This window comes from Pezoporus occidentalis, unplaced genomic scaffold (genome assembly GCF_034315485.1).
Source record: "Pezoporus occidentalis ecotype Australia unplaced genomic scaffold, CSIRO_AGI_Poc_V1 ctg2, whole genome shotgun sequence".
NCBI classification, from domain to species: Eukaryota; Metazoa; Chordata; class Aves; order Psittaciformes; family Psittacidae; genus Pezoporus; species Pezoporus occidentalis.
In genome coordinates this window covers 15783343-15804544 of record NW_026913855.1, presented here as the reverse complement: position 1 = coordinate 15804544, position 21202 = coordinate 15783343, and the positions used below count along the sequence as shown (strand labels likewise).

The 21202-nt window shown below is 42.0% G+C and overlaps 1 long non-coding RNA gene across 1 annotated transcript in view; it reads right to left on the bottom strand.

Moving 5' to 3' along the window:
• The window catches only part of LOC134163268 (uncharacterized), an 83661-nt gene that overhangs the window by 15478 nt on the left and 46981 nt on the right, over positions 1 to 21202 (bottom strand). The window contains exons 8-9 of the long non-coding RNA XR_009964666.1: positions 11905 to 12284; positions 608 to 3567 (exon numbers count right to left, since the gene is read on the bottom strand). This is a non-coding gene — a long non-coding RNA (uncharacterized LOC134163268). The remainder of the gene's footprint in view (positions 1 to 607; positions 3568 to 11904; positions 12285 to 21202) is intronic.

Genomic DNA, 21202 nt, shown 5'->3' with positions numbered 1-21202 from the left:
CGCAGACTTTCACACCACTGTAACTAAAGTGAAAAATATTTCCTTTAAAATCACAGCCAGGTTATGGGTAGAAACAAACAAGATACCACAAAGCGGCTTGTGAATTTTCCGCACAAAGGTGTAAATGTAGAGCACAGCTGCTCTGCAGTAGTGGCTGGCATGCAGGCTCTCACCCTGGTAGACATAAGGTAGCTTTTCCTCTTCCACTGTCTTTCACCTCTCCAGGGGAAAACAGACACACAAGCTGCTTAAGTACTCTGAAGAACTAATCGTTTTCTCTTTAACCAACGTAAGAAATAGAAAGCCATGCAAATAGAAGAGATGCTTGTATGCCTTTCAGCAACAACTTTCCTTAACTTTCCCTAATGTTTTCTAAGAAGTATGCGATCCTGACATGAACAGATTTTGTGAGCATTTCAAGAAAGACACAAAGCCCCTTTCAAACATTACAAGGAGAGGTGGGGCTTCAGACTTTTTCAGAGATTCTCATTCAATTTTCTACAGTTCTAACAAAACGACAAAACCATAGTTAAAGGGCATATACTCTGTGTCTGCACTACTGCAAACTTAACCTAAACATAGGATTAGATTTAGCAGAGAAGGTCACCTACAACGCTGTTTATACTTGAGCTAAAATAGGGTTTTGAACTAAGTTAAATTGCAAAGATTAGATACGCAGTCAAGGCCTCAGTGCAAGTATTTAATGAGAGTCCTATGGTTGTAGGAGTCTTTTATTCCCATCAGAGTGTTAAGACTCACTCCTGCTCACAGTTACGGCACTACAGGTGGAAAACCTGAGTTCAGCATCTCCTTCTGCACATAAGCATTCACAAAATGGCAGTAGCAGAAATAACTGCATACCTTCATGAAGTATCTCAAAGTGTATTGTCATTTAAAAACAAGCCCCCGAATACATGTCAAGTAAATAACAACTACACAAAATATTTGGTAGATAATGCTGTTGAAGATACGCTGCTGTTGTACGAACAAACTGAAGACACCCCAGACCTCTCTGCTCTGGTCTGAGGATGTTCTCTATGCTTGCAAAGTCCTGTGGACAGCGGGACTCTAAACTTCTTGCTACCTCTAGACACTGGCGCAACATAGATGTTTAATAACAAGGACCACATGCCCAGTGCACAGAGCACTCACTCATCAATGTCCCATACGCTGAAAAATATTTCCTGTACTAATTGGCAAGGACGGCTGTTAATCCGCCATAGAATAGCTCCCTTGCAAAATCCACTTAGCTTTGAGTCAGGCATACTTCAGAAAGTATTTGTCCTCTTTGCACTGAGATTGAGAGAGACAGAGAGAGAGAAAGGGTGAGATAGAAATACTGGATATGTAGTAGTGCTTTAGTAAAACTTCAGAAATCACATAAGAACATGAAAGAAGCCACCAGCTCTGCACTAAGGAGAGCAACTCGTAATTAAAACCTTGATACAGCAAGTCATTTGAGTTTATTTAAATATGTCCTTAAAGATAAACGCATTTTGTTCAAACATTTTGAGGAATATGATCCTTAAGAGAGATTAACAAGCTTTTAATAACACTTGTGTTATGAAATGTCATTATAATCAAGCAGTAAATCAATAGTATAGTAGCACATGCTGCAAAGCGCAAGGGCTGTATTTTGAGGAAAAAAAGAAAGGGCAACCTCCTCATCTTTTATGACAGTGACACATGTTATATATACCTTCACCATCCACACATTGACATTTTTGGTACCTCTAGTCACCCTTGAGGCCATCTGTCTACATGGTAAGGGGTATATGAAAAGGGATAGTGATTTTTTTACTTCAATTTACAAAACCTTCAAGACAGGTTAAAGGAAGGACCCATCACTGCTGAATGGCTGCCTACACTGGTGCACTGCCTTGTTTTATTTTACAGCTCCCTCCACCTACTCCCCTTGCAGCAGCAGTGGTCAGACCTGGCTTGAGGCTGCTCAGAGGACTCAGGGGGCAGATAAGCCAATGCAAGACCCACTGATGCCCCCCAAGCTTAGAGCTGCAAGGGGCCTGTTGTGTTCATGCCATGGTGTTGAAGCAGGGGATGACCAGCTGGGGTGGTGGATGGGGGTAGAGTCAGAAATACAGGAGGAGAGATTATCCTGAACTGAAGCTGTCAGAGTGGTGAGTGAGATAACCCATGCATTCCCCTGCCTGTCCCAGGCTGAATTAGCACATCTGGGGCCCACATTTACCACTGCTTTGGAGCACCTTTGCCATTAACACTAAAATCACATCCCAGAGGACATAAGGACTTGAGATGAAGGAGGTGAGAGGGGAAATAAGACACCTCGCCTCCCCCTCAACTTGTTCCTCCCTCCTCCCACACAGCTCTGAAACACTTTGCAACTTGAATGCTGTCAATCTCTGTATGGGAGAAATATATTTATAGAAACCCCATCTCTGTGGCTGAACACTTTTATGGTACCAGATGTCAGAGGACATGAAGTTGATAAAATAAAGCATAGTCTTAGGAAAAGGGTCAAATTCATCTGCTGCCAGAAGTGAGAATTACAGCTTCTCTAACTTGCACGGAGCAGTGCCAGATTACCCCAGTAAACTTGCTGCTGCCAACTGGGTACAGACATCAATGATTAGGCTGGGTATGTTGTTCAGACAAGAAGACATTTGTCCTTCACAGGAACGATTTTGCTAGAAAGGGTTAATGCTTTCTCCTTTGAAATATGGCACAGCAGCTGCAGATGACATCAGATTTTCTGCCATACTGTTTTATATCAATGAACACGAAGCATCCAGGCAAGACCAAGGACTGCTTGAGACTATAATGAGAGTCAGAGATATCAAAATAAATCATATCATTTAGAGATTTCTTGATCATATGGTTGTGTTTAAAAACAGGGATATCTCCATAATATTGGGTTATATGCAGACGGAGCAAAAGCACCAAGGGTTCAGACAATCAACCCACAAGAAACATATGGATCTCGGGTACACATGTGAAACTCGCCTGCTTTCAACTAAAGCCAGCAGCCCAGGAAGATGCCAGGGTTCATAACTGAAGGATCCATATCGCTGTATTTTGGCACTTTGCAGCAAAGCCAAGGAGAAATAGGTTAATGAAAATTCATATGTCATTTCCATTTCCTCTGCATGTCTACAAGACTGTTTATTCTCACCATCTGAAAGAGATTCTCACCATCTGAAAGAGATACTAATTGCTGCTTTTGGTTGGTGAGAATAAACACTACAAGAGATCAAGTTCCCCAGTGAAGCCTTCTCAGCTTTGCTTTTAAAACCCAATGGAACAGCTTGAAAGGGCTGCTTTTATCTGCACAGCAATTGGCTTAGGATGCAAGCCTAGGGTGAAGTCCATTACCACTTGTCCACCAAAATTCTGCTGACAAACACTAGACCAATGTTTCTTACCTGTTTCTAACAGCCACAGCTCAATGTCATAAGAAGATTTCATCCATAAATTAGGCTTAGGTGCTTTGCTTCAAATACTCTCCTTTTTTCATCACTTTTGCCAGCACTGCGGCTGCTGAAATGATCAGGAGCAGACAGCATCCCAAAACAGGACATTGCACACAACCTGGAGAGACACAACATGGAAACAGCGCATATGTTTGCTCATCAGTATTTCAACACTGATGCAGAAACAATACTGAGATGAGGTCTAACAGAGCATGATCATGGTGTGTATCTATCTTGGAGATTGCTCATCTCCTGCAAGCCTAACGCCTTGTACTAATACAGAGCACACAGTTTAATGGTGATTTCTTCCTCCAAACCACAGATCACAGTGACAGGTGTGGGTACTGCGGTCAGTGCCAGCCCAGAGCTGCATAGTACCCACAACTGGTTTGACTTCAGCACCACTTCATGATGGCTGTAGGTATGTTTTAATTTCTAGGTGCTTAGACTTGTAGAGCCTGACAGTGACTGTAATGTGAATGCCTCCCTTGTACCAACATTGCTGCTTTCCAGGTCTTCAGAGAAACTAGAGCTAAAAACCAGTAACACATGTTTCAGCAGGTTCAGCAACGTAGGCTACTTCAACCCTGGGAACACGAGGCAAACAAAACTTGACAGAATCCAAAGCAAGGTGAAATCTGCCTACTGTCAGACCCCAGCCCACCTCACAGTGATACTGCTTCACATGCCGTTCACCAAGGCCTGGGGAATATGGTACACTTGTAGTGCAGAATAATATACCCATAGGTTTCACTGATGCCTGGTGGAGGGCTGGTACATAGCTCTGCGGCCCATCGCAGCAAAAAAGTATGACAGGAAAAATTAATGTCCATGGCAAAGTGAGGTGTTACAGAGTGAAATACACTTCTAGGACGTTTTGACCAACCCAGGAAAGTAATATGTGTGTGCTACTGAACCATCCAGCAGGCAACAAGAGAAAAGCTATATACGACAGTCAAAAAAAGTTAGGTTATATCACTGCACATACTGCTGCCATTTCCCAGCTGAAAACTGTTCATGAGAACCTTTCAGGAGGATGCGGTACTCATACATCGCTGTATTTCATAAATATTTGAAAATGAACACCCATATTACTAAACACCAGTGATGAAAGGGATTGGCCAGCCCTTCAGCAACAGAAGAAAGGCTAGCAAGACAAAACAAAACAAATGGAGCTATGCTATATATGCAGGAGGGTGAGGAAGCTCCAAACAGCATCCACCTTCAGCAGGTCTCAGATCCAAGAAGGGTTTTGCCAGGACTGTAGATCAGGCTCACAGTATTTTCAAAAATGGCTGAGCTATGTAGATCCAAAAATGGCATTACAGAAATGTTGGAGGAAGTGCATTAAAAACAAACAAACAAACAAATCTGTTTTGAAAATTTGTCTGACACTTGTCTGCGTTTATAAAAATTCAGAAGTTGTTTGTGCAGTGTTTGTTAGCCACTTTAGTTACATGTGTCATGGATGGAATGGATTTCAACTAAGTATAAAGGAGTTACTGTGGTGTACCTTCAGCCAAAAATTCTAGAAAGAGATTATAAGTAACGAATTTCTACAAAGAGACAGTCTGAGAATACAGTTAACAGTATTTCTTTTGTCTTTCAACCAGTTATTTACCTGAACACTTTAGATCTCGAGAGACCTGGAGTGATGCAAAAACCCTACCTCTCTTGCAGCATCTGTTTACAAAAGCTGTACTTGCTGCAGAGCCATCACAACAGAACAAATTTGCCTTCAGTGCTAATGTGCTCACCAGAAGTGTCACTCGAGACAAAAGCCAGACCTGGAGTAACAGACAGCAATCTCCATAAACATATCCAAGCCAAATACTTCGGTAAAATGAAAGCATCATCTCTAGGGCATTTCTAGGCAAGTCGAGGTATATGCAGAACTTTTCCCATTTTTTGGGGTACCTACATTACATTAATTCTGCATACAGCCCAAATGCTAGACTGGTTCTTTAAAACTCGTCCCTGTTTTCTTGCATAGACCACCTTTCTACTACTACAAAAATATTAAACTGACTTCATGGGGTTGGGAAATAGTATTTTGAACCCACTTATGACCTACAGCAAGTCAACAGGATTTTTGCCACCAACTTAAGGACGGCAGGAACATGCTTTTACTGAGAAATAAAGAGAGGCTGTTTGCTATATTTGGGCACACGTACCTCTGTTACATTGCCATCATAACCTGCTGCAATTCTCTTGGGTCTATTTCTAACACAAACACATAAACCAGCTCTATCAAGTGCAAGTAATGACAATTTAAAATAATAAAATATTTTAATATTAGGCTTTGAGGACATCAGTGATTTCTAATCAATGCAGGAACCCCCTTGCAAAGAGCTAGAGTCTCTGTGAAAACACATCATGTATACTTGAATTTTCAAAAAAAAAAGTTTTGGCCATGAAATGATGAGCTGTGAATATGTAATATACTTATCCCTGCATCTTCACAACAGTACAACTACCATTATTGGCAGTGCAAGATTCAGAGACTAAGTACTATCCATCACTTTGAAAATGTCATTCTAATACCAGCCTGACAGCTCCAAGGCACAGCTTCCCTGGAGATAATCTGGCCCTTATACATGTATTTTGAATATCCACTTCTGAAACTTTCTTTTCACCTCAAGGGCAAACTTGTGATTATTTATTATTACCTATAGAGAACCACAGGTATTCATGCCTTCTTTTTTTTTTTTTTTTAAAGCATAATGCCTTTGTCCCCCAGAAACAATCATATTCAGAGTTATCACAGTCCACAGATAAGGCGGTGATCACCTGGAGGCCAAAGGAGAAGCTGCATTTCCAGAGTCCCTTCCCATAAAGTTCCTGATTGATGAGCACAGTTACTTACATGACTGTAAGGCACACTGCAGCAAAACGTATTTTCCCCCTTGACCGGTGAAACATCTGGGGTTGCTCCCAGGTGTCTGTAGACACTAGGCCTATACCCATCAGAGCAATATCATATGCATGGCAAAACTCCAACAAAGAGCACCAGGAGCAAGGTTAAATATCAGTCAGGGAGGTGCAACACCAAATAAAAGGTGAGATCCAGTGGGAGGCAAAAGATTACAGGAGCGCAGGATCCTGGGGTGCTCCTGTTACACACACATCCTGAGAGCTCTTCTGTGCTTTTGGTTTTAATTAACATTTGTTAACATATGGAGATATTTACCCAGAAGGAAGGCTGGTGGAGCGGTTAAGAAACAGCCTCTCTCTCCCTTTCCCCCATCCCCTTCCCACTGGGGCACTGGGTCCAGTTCTCCAGCTGGTATAAATCTGCGGTGCTCCACTGATTTACACCAGCTGAGCATCTGGCTTCAAGACATTTCCGATTGTATATAAAAAGAACGGCAACGTGGTGTGCTACTTATAAATCTCTCTCCTGAGCCAAGGCCATGGTCCTCACTGGTGCCCCACTTGGCCAATGTGCCCCATCCCATCTCCCATGGCATTAGGTGGACACAGCCAGGCCCACTCCTGGCTTCTGTCATGTGGAGATAATGGGTACAGGATCATACTTCCCATTTCCTCTTACAAAATGGAGGTGGAAGAGAGGAGGGAAAATTCCTGCCTGCTCCTTCCCCTGGCTGCTTGGGGAGGATTAGTCAGCCAGTGTTTATAAATCGCTCTGAAGGGGTCAAGTACAGGAGCAATCGATGTCAGCTTCTCAGCATCATATTTAACAGCTGTCCAAGGGTTGCTTTTAATTTCTTTTAATAACAGAGCAAATGACACCCACTGCCAAGTCTTCAGCTTGCAATGGCAAAGCCTGGCCCCATGCTGCTGTCCTGTTTTGCAGGAGGCATCATCTGGTCCTTGCACAGGTCCTGGGAAGAGTCAGTGCAGCTCTGGCCATCATTCCTCAGCTCCCAACAGAAAGCACCCACTTGCAGCTCAGTCCTGCCCTGCTGCCCCTCACCTCTTGCCCTATCCAGGCACCCTGCTTGCTCAGCTTTCCAGCCACTTATATTAATGTAAGGGGAAAGATACCAGCATTTCTCCATGAGCAAGTGGCAGGAAGGTGGCCTGTCTCCTTTGCTTTCCGGCAGACCATGTTTCTGCCTTTCCACCAGTGTTTTTCTCAATCTTTCCCTTGGTTTACTGAATAAAATGTTATTCCCTTTATAGCAGTAAACAAACTTTCTTCAAAATCATTTGGCACTCAAATTCTCAGGCTAGTAAGGCTTTCAAACTGACTTGAATTCCTTTTCCTGCCTTTTATGAGGAAAATCTTGAATTGATATATATATACTTCATTCATATTTAAAGCTGCATTAGTTTCAAAGATAGTTTTAGTGAGAATTACAACAAAATTTGATATAGTAGAATTCTTTCTGCATCATGGACATCATGTTTTGCTGATCCTTCTGCATTCCTGCCACAAACATGACAGCCACAACAACATACGATCACCCATATAGCAGTATGTGCCACCTCTGAAGGGAGGCATAGAAGAAGAGGAGAAATCATCTCAGGTGAGAGCAACACAAGAACAATTTGCTTGGCTGTGATGGAAATGTTCAGTCTAGCTGGTGCCATAGCCAGCTGTGGGGCCAGGAAATGTCCCTTGCTGCAGTGGGTGACAGATCTTGCTATGGGTAAAGCTAGGAAAGGACAAGAACCTGAACCAGCAGCCACCCCATCTTCTCCAAGGCCACCAGAACAACTTTGCACAGGTTTCCTGTGGCCAGAAAGTCAAGGTATTGCCTTCCCTCTGGATCCCGCAACTCTGAGGCAGCTGTGCTCACCACATCATTGTATGATGCTCAGAGAGGTAACAAGATATTTGGCTTTAAAGAAGGCAAGGATGCAACCTCAGCCATGCACTTCCTGAGATCCCTGGGAGTTTTGCCACTGGCTTTAACAGCCGGGCAGTCGGGGTCACTGTGTGGTGCTTAAGCAGCCCCTCTGGAATCACAGCCTTAGACTGCAATTAATGCTGATTTATTCTGGGTGACTACAGTTCAACACAGACCAGTACTGGTCTGGCTGCCACAATTCATCCTTGAGATTTACCAGTAAAGGCAGCAATTCTTTTGATCTTCCTAATAAAGAAAATTGGAAAGCATACAATTAGCCTTTTTTTTTTTTTTCTCTCCACTGACATTTGGATATGATGCGAGTAGTCTGAGAGGGAGCTCTGCTTGGAGCTCACTGCTCCTTCAGTGCTGCTGCCTATGAAGTACTTAAGGATTTAAAGGCTCTCAACTCCACTCCCAAATATGTCAAACATGTAAGGGAAAAGAGCTTCAAATAAGAGTGAGGGCATGTCCTGGGGTAGAAAGGATGGAGTGATAGGGGAACTCTATGCGTCATATGACTGTAAAGGAGCTTGCTTTACATAGCTCAGGCAGTTAGGTCTAGCAGGGATCAAAGGTGTGACCCAAATCACTGGCTATGACCAAGGTGAGAAAAGAGCTCAAATCTGTCTTTCCACATCCTTTGAGTAGGAGCTGCTTATTCACTGTTCCTCAGGTGCAGCTCAGAGGGGGTAATGGCTCTGGACAAATAGAGAAGCAGGTAAGTGGTCAGCAGGATACAAAGAAGCAAAAAAGAACCTTTCTTTGGCTGCAAGAAGTGAGAGGTATCCAGGACACACACCCTCCCGTACAAAGGGCCCACAGAGGTGGTCATTTATTCATGCTCTCTGCATCCTCCTTGTCCTTGGAGACATTTTCTGTGTGCCGCTCATTGTTCATTCAATCTGCAGACAAGATGTGATTACATGGCAATAGTTGGTCTAATGACAGCTGTCCTAGGCTGAGAGGAGTGAACTCACAAGCCCTTTCTGAGGGGGGACAGATGGAAACAGAAGTCACCACCCCAAGCAGTAGGTTAGGCAGCAAGCCTTGAACAGAAGCTAAGCCACAGGAGCAGGGTGGGGGATCCTGCAGCAAAATCCCGACAAATTAGTCCTGTCCTCCCGCCCCTTGGTATGGCCGTGATTATTTAAAAGCAAGGGAATACCAACCATTACATCTGTACAAACACACCACAGGAAACCAAATTGTAGAGACACCAGCAATCAAGACCAGACTCTTGGTTTGTTTGTTCAGATATCAACATCCAGCAAAGACAGCCCCCATCACGGCTGTAATTGGCACAGCAGTAAATGCTCCTGCGGCAATGTGGAAGGTGAATAGGGCAAGGTGGGCAGAGAGCAAACCTGGTCTCTCTGGGATCCCCTACTCTTACAAAAACAACTTATGAACTGCTGTGGAGCAAGGCATAACTAAATTAGTCTGGGGAAAAGAAGGGTCACATAAACATGTCCCAGTCAGCATCATTCTCTCTGGCATTTTGCTTGATGCTCATCCTGAAGTTCAAGCCAGGAAGCTGCCAAAATTCAGCTACAAATTCTTCTCTCTCCTCCTGAAAACATCAAATAACCAGAATATTACTCGCAACCAGAAATGTGCCTGCTGTTCCTTGTGAGTCTTGCAAAGTGTAAGGCGTACTTACTTTTCCCACCAACAATGATAAAAGCTTGGTTGGTTTGTTTGTCTGTTTGCTTTAATGATTAAACATTTATCCTATAGGGGATTTCTTCTTTGGAGGTTAAAATAATGAGAGAGACCAGAATTTTTTTAACAATTCACTTAATGTGGCCCAAATGTTCATGCATTATCTCTGTTCTTGAATCTTGGGTGCCAGTTAAATATCATACTACTATAAAACAGCCAGTTATAATGCAAGCATTAGCATTTAGCACACATCTACTCGGAAGAAACAAGCCCATGCAAACTATGAATATCCCAACTTCAAAAAATCTAGGAGAGTCTCTTTTAAAAATCTCCAGGAGGAGACTTCCTTTAATGCTGTGAGTGCCTTCAAGTCATTCACAAATGAACAAGCACAGAGATTATTAGTAAACTGAGTAGCTAAAGATGAGCATGTGGTCTTACTCTCATGGGGGTGGCAGGATGTAGAACTGTGCCTTTCTGCATCAGAAGACCATACCAAAGAAAACCAAAAAACATGAGGCTGCAGGGAATTCAGCAGCACACTTTTCTCCAGTGGTCTTCCTGTGTCCCAGACATCCAAAAAATAAGGGGAAAATTCTGTTTGTCTTTTGCCATCCATATAGAGGAAAATCCATCTCTTGTGCATGCTGTATTTCTCCGTAGTGCATCAAGCATTAGCACGCACAGGCATGAAATACAGTGATAAGATTAATAATAACAATATGTATTTGTTGCTACAAATGCATTCTTTTGCATCAAGACCTCAAGTAAGTTAATCGCTTGAGTAAATATTTAAGAACATGCTGAAGCCAATAGGATTTAGGTGCTTTCCCTCTCTGGGCCCTCAATACATAAATATGAGCTTCTATTTGATCACCTCCCAAAATCAAGAGAACAGTAAGTGAATGCAGAACTCACCAGATTTCACCAGATCCTGCAGCACTAGAAGCAGGAACACTCCTTGAAACTAATAACAGTTTAAAACAGGTATGAAAAAATACTTTTTTCACACAGCGGGTAAGGAATTTCTGGAGTCTGTCCCTGCCTTGTCTTCTTTCCTGCCCCTCGTTGGATAAAAACAATGCTGCTTGCCCCATAACCTCTCCCAAAACTCAGCTATCATCATTCCCCAAACTAGGGAATCTCACACAGCAGAGGGGTATCCGCGTTATCAGAGAGAAATAGAAAGGAGAAATTAGAGAAATGTGAAAACTACAGAAGATACCAAAAAATAGATATAATAATACTTCTCTCCTGTTTTGGAGGTGGGGGGAGGAACCTAAAAATAACAACAACAACAAACCCTAAAACCAGTTTGCTCTAGTTATGGTAATCCAGGCATAACATTTATATGAGAACATAAAATACAGCACACAGCTGTAAGTAAAACAATATGTGTGTTCCTGAATAATGGGAAAATAGCTTGCCAATAAGGATATACTTTGAGCAAATGAAAGATGACCTGGAATTGACTCTAGAGTAACAATTTGATTACTTATAAAAATAGGAGGTAGGGAAAAAGAAAAAGGGAGAGGAAGCAGTGGTTGGGAAGAGCTTATGCTATGTGGTATTTGATGTATTTACTTTGAAAGTTTCCTTTTGATGAATAATAAAAACAATGCCGTAACAGCCACCTTCATGCCAAAAAATGAGACTGGCTAGGGATTTTACAACTAATGTGCCTCTACTCACACAGATTCTCCATGTCAGAAGGCCACGTTTAAGCTCAGATGGTGAAACTGGAGCAAAAGAGGTTGAACAAAGAGCTCGGAAGGCAAAAGGAGAGAGCAGCATGTGGCACAGCTCCTTGAGAGAAAGCTTACTGGCTCTCTGGCCTGCAAATTGTTTCCATGCCGGTGTGCAGAGCAACACACTAGTGTGCCTTGGAAGAGACCCAACACGCTTACCAGCTAATACATTTCTATTTTTTAATATCCAAGGTGAGCTCAGTGTTCATAAAAATACAAGATTACCAGGCTTGTTGGCTGATGCAATCCTCCACCACAGGTTAGACATTTATCCCCTGGGCTCTAGGTCCTCCAGGTATAAGGCAGAGCTGCCAGGTATGAGGCAGGGAGATGAGGGGGGACAACACAACCCCATGCCAAGTTATTGCTGGGAAAGGTTGATCTGTATGCTTGCAAAATATTTTAGAGGAGGGTTGTGATGCAGGGCCCTGGAAAAAGCCACAGGTGAAACAGCAGCACATTCCCAAGCAATTAATGCCCAGACTACCTCTACACTTCTTGAGCCTTCATCCCTCACAGTCATCAGCATGAAGGATGTCTCTGCGACTCCCTGGATTCTCATCTTTCTGTTGATGCTGCATGCAGTCGTATTTTCTGGAACAGCACTGGTATAAAGCAAGAAAAAGACGGAGAATCAACTCATTTCACACCAGTTTCAAACTTCTCTACAGTTAAAAAAACCTTCTGTGGGCTTCTTTCAATCTGTATTTGCATTCTGATTTCACCCCTGTGAAATAAACACCACTCTCATCCCTGTCCCTCTTCTCCTTTCCTATATGTGTAATGAACCTTTTCTCTTTGCTGTTTCTCCTCACTTCTGGATTTTTGCCCACCTACTTCTCTCTTTCTGAGATGTTTCCTTATTTTTAAGTATCAGTCTAAAAGTCTTTCTCTCTAATCACTGCAGAATGCAATACTGAGGTCAATCGCAATGCATTTCTGCCTAGCTCAAAAGCTGAGGGGTTTCGTTGAAAAACACCACTTGAAAAAGACAACTCCTTTCATAGCAATGAGGGAGCAAACTTCAAGCCTTGTCCTGATTTCCAGCTAATGTGAACTTACAAGAAAGCTCCCCATGATACACAAAGAAATATTTACTATATGAATTAAGCAACGTTTCCTGCTTTGCAAAAACAAAGTTAATGTTTGAGATAAGATTTTTGTCCAGTGGGTTTCTGACATACGGTGCTTGTTATGGCATCCTGACAGGTTTCTTCTTCACTTTCTCAGCTGGACCTGTTCACAGGACATAGGAGGACCAAGATTTATGAACTTAAAGCAGCATTTTGTTGCTTTACATGACTAATTCAAAGGAGGTCAAGCACTGAGAAGCAAAGATGAAGGAGCAAGTATAGAGGCAACATGAAGAAGTGAACCCCATTAATTTTTCCCTTGGAAATAATACAGAGAGGATTGCTTTCCTTGGAGAGCATGAGTTTGTAACAGAAATGTTGCCATCATTACTGGGATGACCAAAATGCAGAGTGCAACTAATTCATCTTTTATACAGCTCTGTGTCCACAGAGAGTAAAGTCTTTAGAGAGCAATAAGCCAGCAGAACATCACAGTTATTAATCTGGTGTATTTTTCTCTTTTCTCTGGATATACTTATTAGCCATGCATGTAACTCTAAACAAAACCCTTTCCTATGTCCTTTTCTTACGTTCCCCTCCTTTGTTCTTTTATTGGTTTAAGCTGTAACATACGGGGTCAAGAAAATCGTTCCCATTTTTATTACAAGTCTCTATAAATAATAAGTCATACATATGTTAAGAGTAAGAATGAGAAGTAATTATTTGCCAAGGTCTGTCTTTCCTAGCAAACAAAAAGCAGACATCATTTGTGTAGGGTTTTTTAGTAAAGTGGGTATCATCACATGCACTGAGCAGAGAAAGGCCTCATCGGGAAGGACAACAAATGAGAAGGAACCTGTTGGCACCTTGGCTTCAGTGAAGCCATATTTCAGAAGGCTTTTCACAAGTTATTACTGGGGTGGGGTGAGAGGGCCTCCAAATCACGTTAATTCTCAAAACACGGATGATCCCCTATCACTCTCCTTGATGATAGGCTTTTTTATTCTGTTTTATAGGAGGATATAGGATTTCTTTATAGTTTGTTCCAGAAGTCTACCTGCATTCCCCTTGTAAGAGGGTAGTTGATGAGAAAAATACCTTTTCATTGCAGACCTAAAAGAGTGATCCAACTCAGATTAAGACCTGCATTTTCTTCCCCTGTCCCTGCATACACCAGTACGTCTTATAGGGGAGTCTTGGGTACTAACAAGCATTCAGATGATGATTGCCCCAAGGGGAAGCATGCACAGGTCATTGTCTCTCTTCACTAGCATCTCCTTTGCTCTTTCCCCAGCAATGTAGAAAAGGAACCCTTTGGTTTTATGCACTACTTCAATCTTCAAGGCCTCACCAAGTACTTTTCCTTTCCTGAGACACCACCTATATAAACCAGATAGTTTAATGAGGTTTGCCATTTAGGCTGTGAGCCTTTCTCTTTATTCTGCCCATCAGCCACCTTGGGGAGATGGGAACCAATGGTAACTGCAAAATTATGTCAAAGTATATCCTCGCCTTTCTCACAGCAAGTTTCTTCACTCTCCTATCCACTGCCATGAATCACATTTCCTACATTTCCAAGGACTGCGCAGGTAAGTGAGTTTCTATACAGAAACACCCAACGTGTTGCTTCAGTGTTGCTCCCTTGCCTTTTTATCTTTTATTTTTTCTTAAATTTTACACCATTTTACAACACATACATTGTTGCTACATTGTGATAAGCTTTTAACTAGTAAGGAAGAAGCTTTTAGAGTTGCGTTTCTGAAAAGGCTCCAATTTATTTCTCATAAAGATCCTTGGGATAAAAAGCAGACTGAAGTTCAGAAGTAAGTTAAATGAAAAATTGAGGCTGCTCAGAGGGAGATGTTAAAGGCTGACTGGCACAAAAGGGTACTTTCTGGCAAACTTCTCGAAGCACTAAAAGAAAAGGGTCAAGAGTCATCTGCTTAAGTAATGATCTCCAAGGAAAAAATATTGGCTGGCCAATCCCATAACTACAATGGACTATTATATGTATGTTCTATAGGCTGAATGCATCAATTATACTCATCATGTGGCTTCTTGTACATGCTTAACTTGCTATTTCCTTTTATTCAATGTGATAGCACATAAATTAATGCAAAGGCATACATGACAGTATTTTATACCTTCTCCCCTCTGTTTTGAATTTTGAGTATCAGTAGTTTCACTATGAATAATTTAGAGGGAAAAACTTTCAGAACCGAGGGGGGTGGTAGGTCATGTCTTTGTCTGCAAGAGAAGTACTGTCCACTAACCACATTTATGCAGGATGGGAAACAGCTTTGACAATCAATAGAGCATCATAATTTCTCTCCTAACAGGAAATGAGGACTCAGTGCACTACTGCAGTTTTAATTTAAATGCAATTTAAAAGAAAAAAACACCCAGCACCAGATGCTCATCAGAAGACCATTAAATGTTATTACTATATGCTATTTCCCTTAGGAACTCTCATGGTTAAAAATCAACAATAAGCAGCAGCCTATATCCTTTTGTAGTGAATCTCTTCAGCTGTAGTTCAGTTAAGAGGTCTGACAGGTCACAAGACTCATCACAAGTTTGATTCTCAACAGGCAAGCTGAGATGAGGATAATTGGCATGTTTTTACAGACCTTCTCACCGCAAAGCTCCTCATGCTCTCCTTCTTTTAGCCTGATGAAACGTGGCTCAAACACAGCTTCATGTCCTCTGCTTTTTTCACTGTACTTTCCTAGATATATGTCCTGTTTAACTTCTCACGAAGGACTGAGCATTGGCCCGTTTACATGTTTGTGGCTTCCTGCAGGAAAGCAACAGCACACCACAGCTGATAGGGGGACTCAACCTTCAAGCAGGGCTCCTATGTGTTGTTCAAAACAGTAATCCCAGAAAAGCTTTATACCGACTTTAAAATTACTAGGGATTTTTTTAGCTCCACATACTCCAAAAAGGGCAATATGGTGTACCAACATCTCAACTCTGCATCTGAAGAGATCCTTAAATTCACAAATACAGATCTTCGAAGGCCTTTGAAAGGGGGGACTTAGGTGGCAATCACGCATTACCTGTTCACATTTCTTTTCTCCATTATGCAAATAAATAAGAAACATACTGACCCAGAAGTCAGTAGTAACTCTCCTCCCACATTCACAGGGAAATGGAAGGATAGTGTACTGCAGGAAACGGGAATACTTGAAACCTCTCTAGACTCAAAAAAAAAGTAGCCAGGACTTTCAGCATCCCTCCTAACCATAAAAGCATAGATGGACAAAGACTCCATTCTTAGGAACTGGCAACAACCCGGTGCATCCAACTCACAAATGAGATGGAAAGAAGTGGGTTTTGATGTTAAAGAAACATCTGACACTGCTTTCTGCAAGGAGGCTGGTGTTCAGATAGTACCAGCTTCATTTTCACAGCAGACGTCTTTAAGCAGTCAGCTAAGTAACCCCAATGCTGCAATGAAAGTGCTGATAATCTCCCAGGAAATTAAGCCAAACAGCTACAGCACCTCATAACTAAGGAGTAATTGAACACTTTGATACGATAATTGATTATCGTGCATCGGTTAAAGCTGACAAGAGAGCATACACTCTCCAGATGACATTCAAATTACAAAACCACAAACTTCAAAGCTTATTTGGATTCACACAACAAAATACATTTTGTTATTTACAGTGTAAAAAAAAAAAAAAGTATCATTCTAAATGAGGCAAGAATTTTAAACCAGTGAAAGGTGAAATGGCACAACTTGAAATAAGAAATTAATCAATGCTATCAAATGGCTTCAATCTGTCCTGAGGACTCTATAATGATTTCCAGATGATAACACAAGAGTGATTGGATGTCTCTGGCAGCAATTCTTATCAAGGCCTGATTATAACAACTACAATAGGAAGACGAAAAATTGGTTGGTAGAGGGTGGTTAAGAAGGTCTGAAGAAATATGCAAACAGTTGCTCAGTTTGGTTTAAATCTATCTGAAATGGTGGTTGCACGTAAAGGCAGAAACTGCTATTGGTCATTTCCAGCCATGCTGAGATGCTTTTCATAAATTCAGCCAAACACACACTGAAGAATAATAGTTGTTACTATTTATTTGTATTATTACTCCAGACAGAAATCAGGACCATGCTTTCCTTGACATCATGAAAAACTTCACAAAGATAAGACCCTGCTCAAAGAGCTTTATATAAATTGCCATGACCAAAAGCAACAGGTAGCTACAAGAGAGCAACAGCAGCATAAAAAGTTTACAGAGCTCAAAGGAAAGTAGTGGGCTCAGCACAAAGTTAGGTCTTCAGTCCTATCACTGCTGCAGAGCTGTATTTCTGGGCTGAAACTCGATATTGGAGAGTACAGCTCACATCATCCAAAATTTGGAGCCCACCCAGATTCTCTGAGGTTTCTTTAAGGTTAACCAAATTTCCTTAGGCAGGCCCTGCACTGCTCAGCTATTTCACCTTGTGTTGGAAGCAGCAGCCTCTGCAATATGGCTCTGACACAGTCAAATGAAATCAGGTGTCTAGAGCGAGGCTGGGATTCACTTATATTGGAAAATCAAAACAAAGCTCAAGATACGCAAAGTCATTCAAAGCAAGTGCAACTGAGAACTTGGAGTTACGCCAGTGCCAAAATCACACTTTTAATTTTTGACGAAGAGCTACTTTCAGAATGAGCACAGACAGGCCCAGTCACAAACCATGCAACACTTGTTGCTTTGCGAAAGTGCAAAATAACCACGTAAGAAGTGCTGTGGGCATAGGTGACTGGATCTGACTCACCAAGCTGTCCTACCGGAATGCAAGCCCTACTCTTTCCTCTAGGGAGAAAGTACAGATATTTTTCAATATGTTTACGCCAACTATGTGAGCTTCAATTTCTTCACACAGTATGCTGCTTCTAAGCTAGGGGATAGGTTAAAAGTTTGTTTTGGAGTAAGAGATAAGACAAGAAGCATTTTGGAGAGGGAAGGAAAATCCTATTCATCCCATTGATAACAAATGCTATCTTGTCTAATAGGAGCTTACTACTGGTCTGTTAGGAGCTCACTACTGCTGGTTACATCTTTGTTTCAGACGTTTGGTCTGTGGAGTGCCACTCCTCAGACAAGGACACAACAACCATTACAATGTCCAACGAGCCAGAGAAGTTTGGCTGTGAGAAGCAGCTTGTTCAAGATTAAAGAGAAGGCTGAAACTCCTGAACACAGAAGACAATAACATTTTTAATACTTCCTACCTTTGCCAAGTTTGACTACATGTGCAAGGAAAACACCAGAACCTTGTTTAAATTCACATTTCTGGCAGGATGGCTACATCCGCACAAACTTTTATAAAATTACTTTGAATAGTTGTCATTGCAGAGAAAGACACAGAGTCAGTGTCACCACTGTATCAGTACGGGGCAGTCCTGGTAGCTGAAATAGCATGAAATGAAGCAGCCATGGAATAACAGAAGCTAGCCACATCAGGTGGTATTCTCCACCAGGACCCAGTTACCCACTAGTGTGCAGTAATATGAGGGTGACAACTAGCCCTTCTCAGCTATAGAATGAACATCACTTGTGGTGAGAACCTACTTTTAGTTAATCCTTTCTCCCTTCATTCTTGTTCCAATTGTACTTCATGCAACCCAGACTGAAATATTAAACCAGCAAAGATCTGCACATCAACAGAATACCTGTGAGGTAGTCAGTCCATTTATCAGTCAGCACCATTCCCCAGACTCAGGGAAAGCACTGGTCCCTTCTCTGATAAAAGAATAAGGATTTACTTTTCACAATTATTGGCAGATTTTGAATCAAAAGCTTCAGGCTTATTGCAGCAATTAAATGCATGAGTCATGTATTCACTCATTTGGAAAGGTTCCTACTTTGTCTTACTGCTCACCAAGACTGTAAAAGGCACACTGCAATCTGTCCCAGGTGTCATGGGACAGGTTTGTAACCCAGGCTGGTTACAAGTACAGCTGAGTTCCACGCGTGGCATCACCCAGGCTCATACTCTCTCCTCCTCACCTAAAGTGACTGCCAGATTCCCATCAGAGGTGCTGCTCCCATGCATCCTCCTCTTTAGGAGTCCTTGCAGGACAGTGAAGGAGACTTCTTGCCCCTCCCACCCTTGCTTTTACAACCCCATCCTACTGTGGGAGGACCTATGGAGAAATAAATGCATGGCACATTCACCCTGCAGGGCCTGGAGAACGGGTTTTGTTGCTGAAAGGAGAGGGGGAACCGCCTCTCTCCTGTCCTGTGTCTCTCTGTGCTGAAAACCCATTATGGTTATGAGGCTCTAAGTGTGTACTGCTATGCAGGCTGAAAAGAAATTAATGCAGCTGGATTTGGAAGGACAAAGAGAACTGGTGTTCTACTATGATCGATAGTCATTGATCTGATGCTAATTATTAGAAATATAATCTTTTAAAATACTGGAATTACATATAATCACTTGATTATTCATTCTAGGTGAGTACTGCTTCCTTGATGCATTTGACTCAAACTTCAAACAAATATTTCTCATTGAACAGTAAGTAAATTTGTAACACAATGAAAGGTAAGCAACTGAATAAAATTGCCACCTCCTTCTACCTTTGTTCAGCTTAGCACTGCACTTTGCATGAGGAGATGCTTTGCATGAGGAGATGCTTTGCATGAGCTTTGGGACTTGGATCCCTAATGTCATCTCATCTAATGTAAACATCTAAAAACCTCTAATCTTTTCTTTAATAAAGCTTCTTACAGATTGTATCTTGTGAAAGTGAGTCAGCTTCCTGTGTGAAACAAAATTTTAACAGGTCACAGTGCCCATGTTCTGTTCTCTGAAAGTTTCTGATGTTGGTTTCTGTACAAATGGATCCTTAGAATGCCTCTGGCCTCTGGTGTCCTTTTGTACAGCTCTATTGCCTCTTTCTTACCCATTTCCTTTGTAACCAGCCCCTACCTTCAGAGTTCTTCACTAAAAGACAGTGCATGGAAATGATCCACTTCAGGGCAGTGTGGACAGTGGTATTCACAACCCTCTCACGAGGCAAATTATTATAGTTGCATGTAGTGGCTGTCTCAGACAAAACAGCTGGACCTAAATGATCATGATGTTCCTGTTGTCACAAAACCATTTTTCTTCCCCCTCTCCTAGTTGCGTCCCTCTTTCCACTCAAAACCTCCAAACTTCAAAATGCAAGAATGGGATACAAAAAGGCATAAAACCAGCAATAAGGAGTCCCCAATAACTGGACTTGCCCATATTTTCCATACCCAACACAGCTAAAAGAGGCTCTGCAAGCCCTGCACTGTCTGCTCTACCTAACAAGAATCTGTGGAAGGTTTTGAGCCCTTGCAGAAGAGAAGCTCATATGATACTTTACTTATCATACTCATATGATTCTTTACTGTGAGGGTGGTGAGGTGCTGGAAGAGGCTGCCCACAAAAGTTGTGACTGCTCCATCCCTGGCAGTGTTCAAGGCCAGGTTGGACAGGGCCTTGGGCAACATGATCTAGTGGGAGGTGTCCCTGCCCATGGCAGTAGGGTTTGAACTATATGACCTTCAGGTCCTTGCCAACCCTAACCGTTCTATGATTCTATGATGGGCATCAGCTGATTAGGTAGAGAGGTAGCAATGGTCAAAGCACCATAGCTGTAACAACCAGCTGAAGTAGACAAGGAGAATAGTGAAAATATCCTTGAAAGTGGTATGTTTTAAGCAGACCAAACTTCTCACAGGGCGTAGTGACATGCAGTTGGAAAGGACAGCTCTGCAAAGTCGTAAATTCCAGAAATAAGTGAAAGACAAAAACTCAAACAATACCCGAAACCCTTTTCTTTAAGTTTGAACTGAACCAGCAACCTAAGAATTACTTTCTAGAGACAGCCACTTTACCAGCTAAGCTATCAAACGAAGGTGAAGAAGGAGTGCCAAGAATGAGTCAAGACTGTATCAACAATAGCCTTAGGCTCTAATGGGCTTCCATATGTATAGCTTTTCACAACAGCAAAACAGTATCCAAAAAAAAGGCACAAAGCTAACTCTCCTGCAAAATCGGATTTTGGTTACAGAACTGCCAGTTTTCTGCCAAATAGTTCACAGTTCTTGTAAGACTGTTGGTAGTGGTAGCATTAATGTTGGAGTTACTGTCATGACCCATATGAAATCTGTTTACGGCTTGACAAAAAAAATTGCCCACTCTTTGATGACCTTGCCACATTTCCTAAGCTGAGTTAGGAGAAGAGGGAGAACTCCCCTCCACACAGTTCCCCACAACAGTTCTCCAGCCAAATCCAATAACAAAATAGCAAACAAATCAGTTAACACTGCCCGACAGCTTCCATAGCAAATGCAGAGTAACAGAGGAAAAGGACAGAAAAGAATAACCACTGAGGTTTTAATTCAAATCCCACCAAGTCCCATGGTACATGTAAAACCCCTTGTACACAGATGAAGTTGCAGTGTCTGGC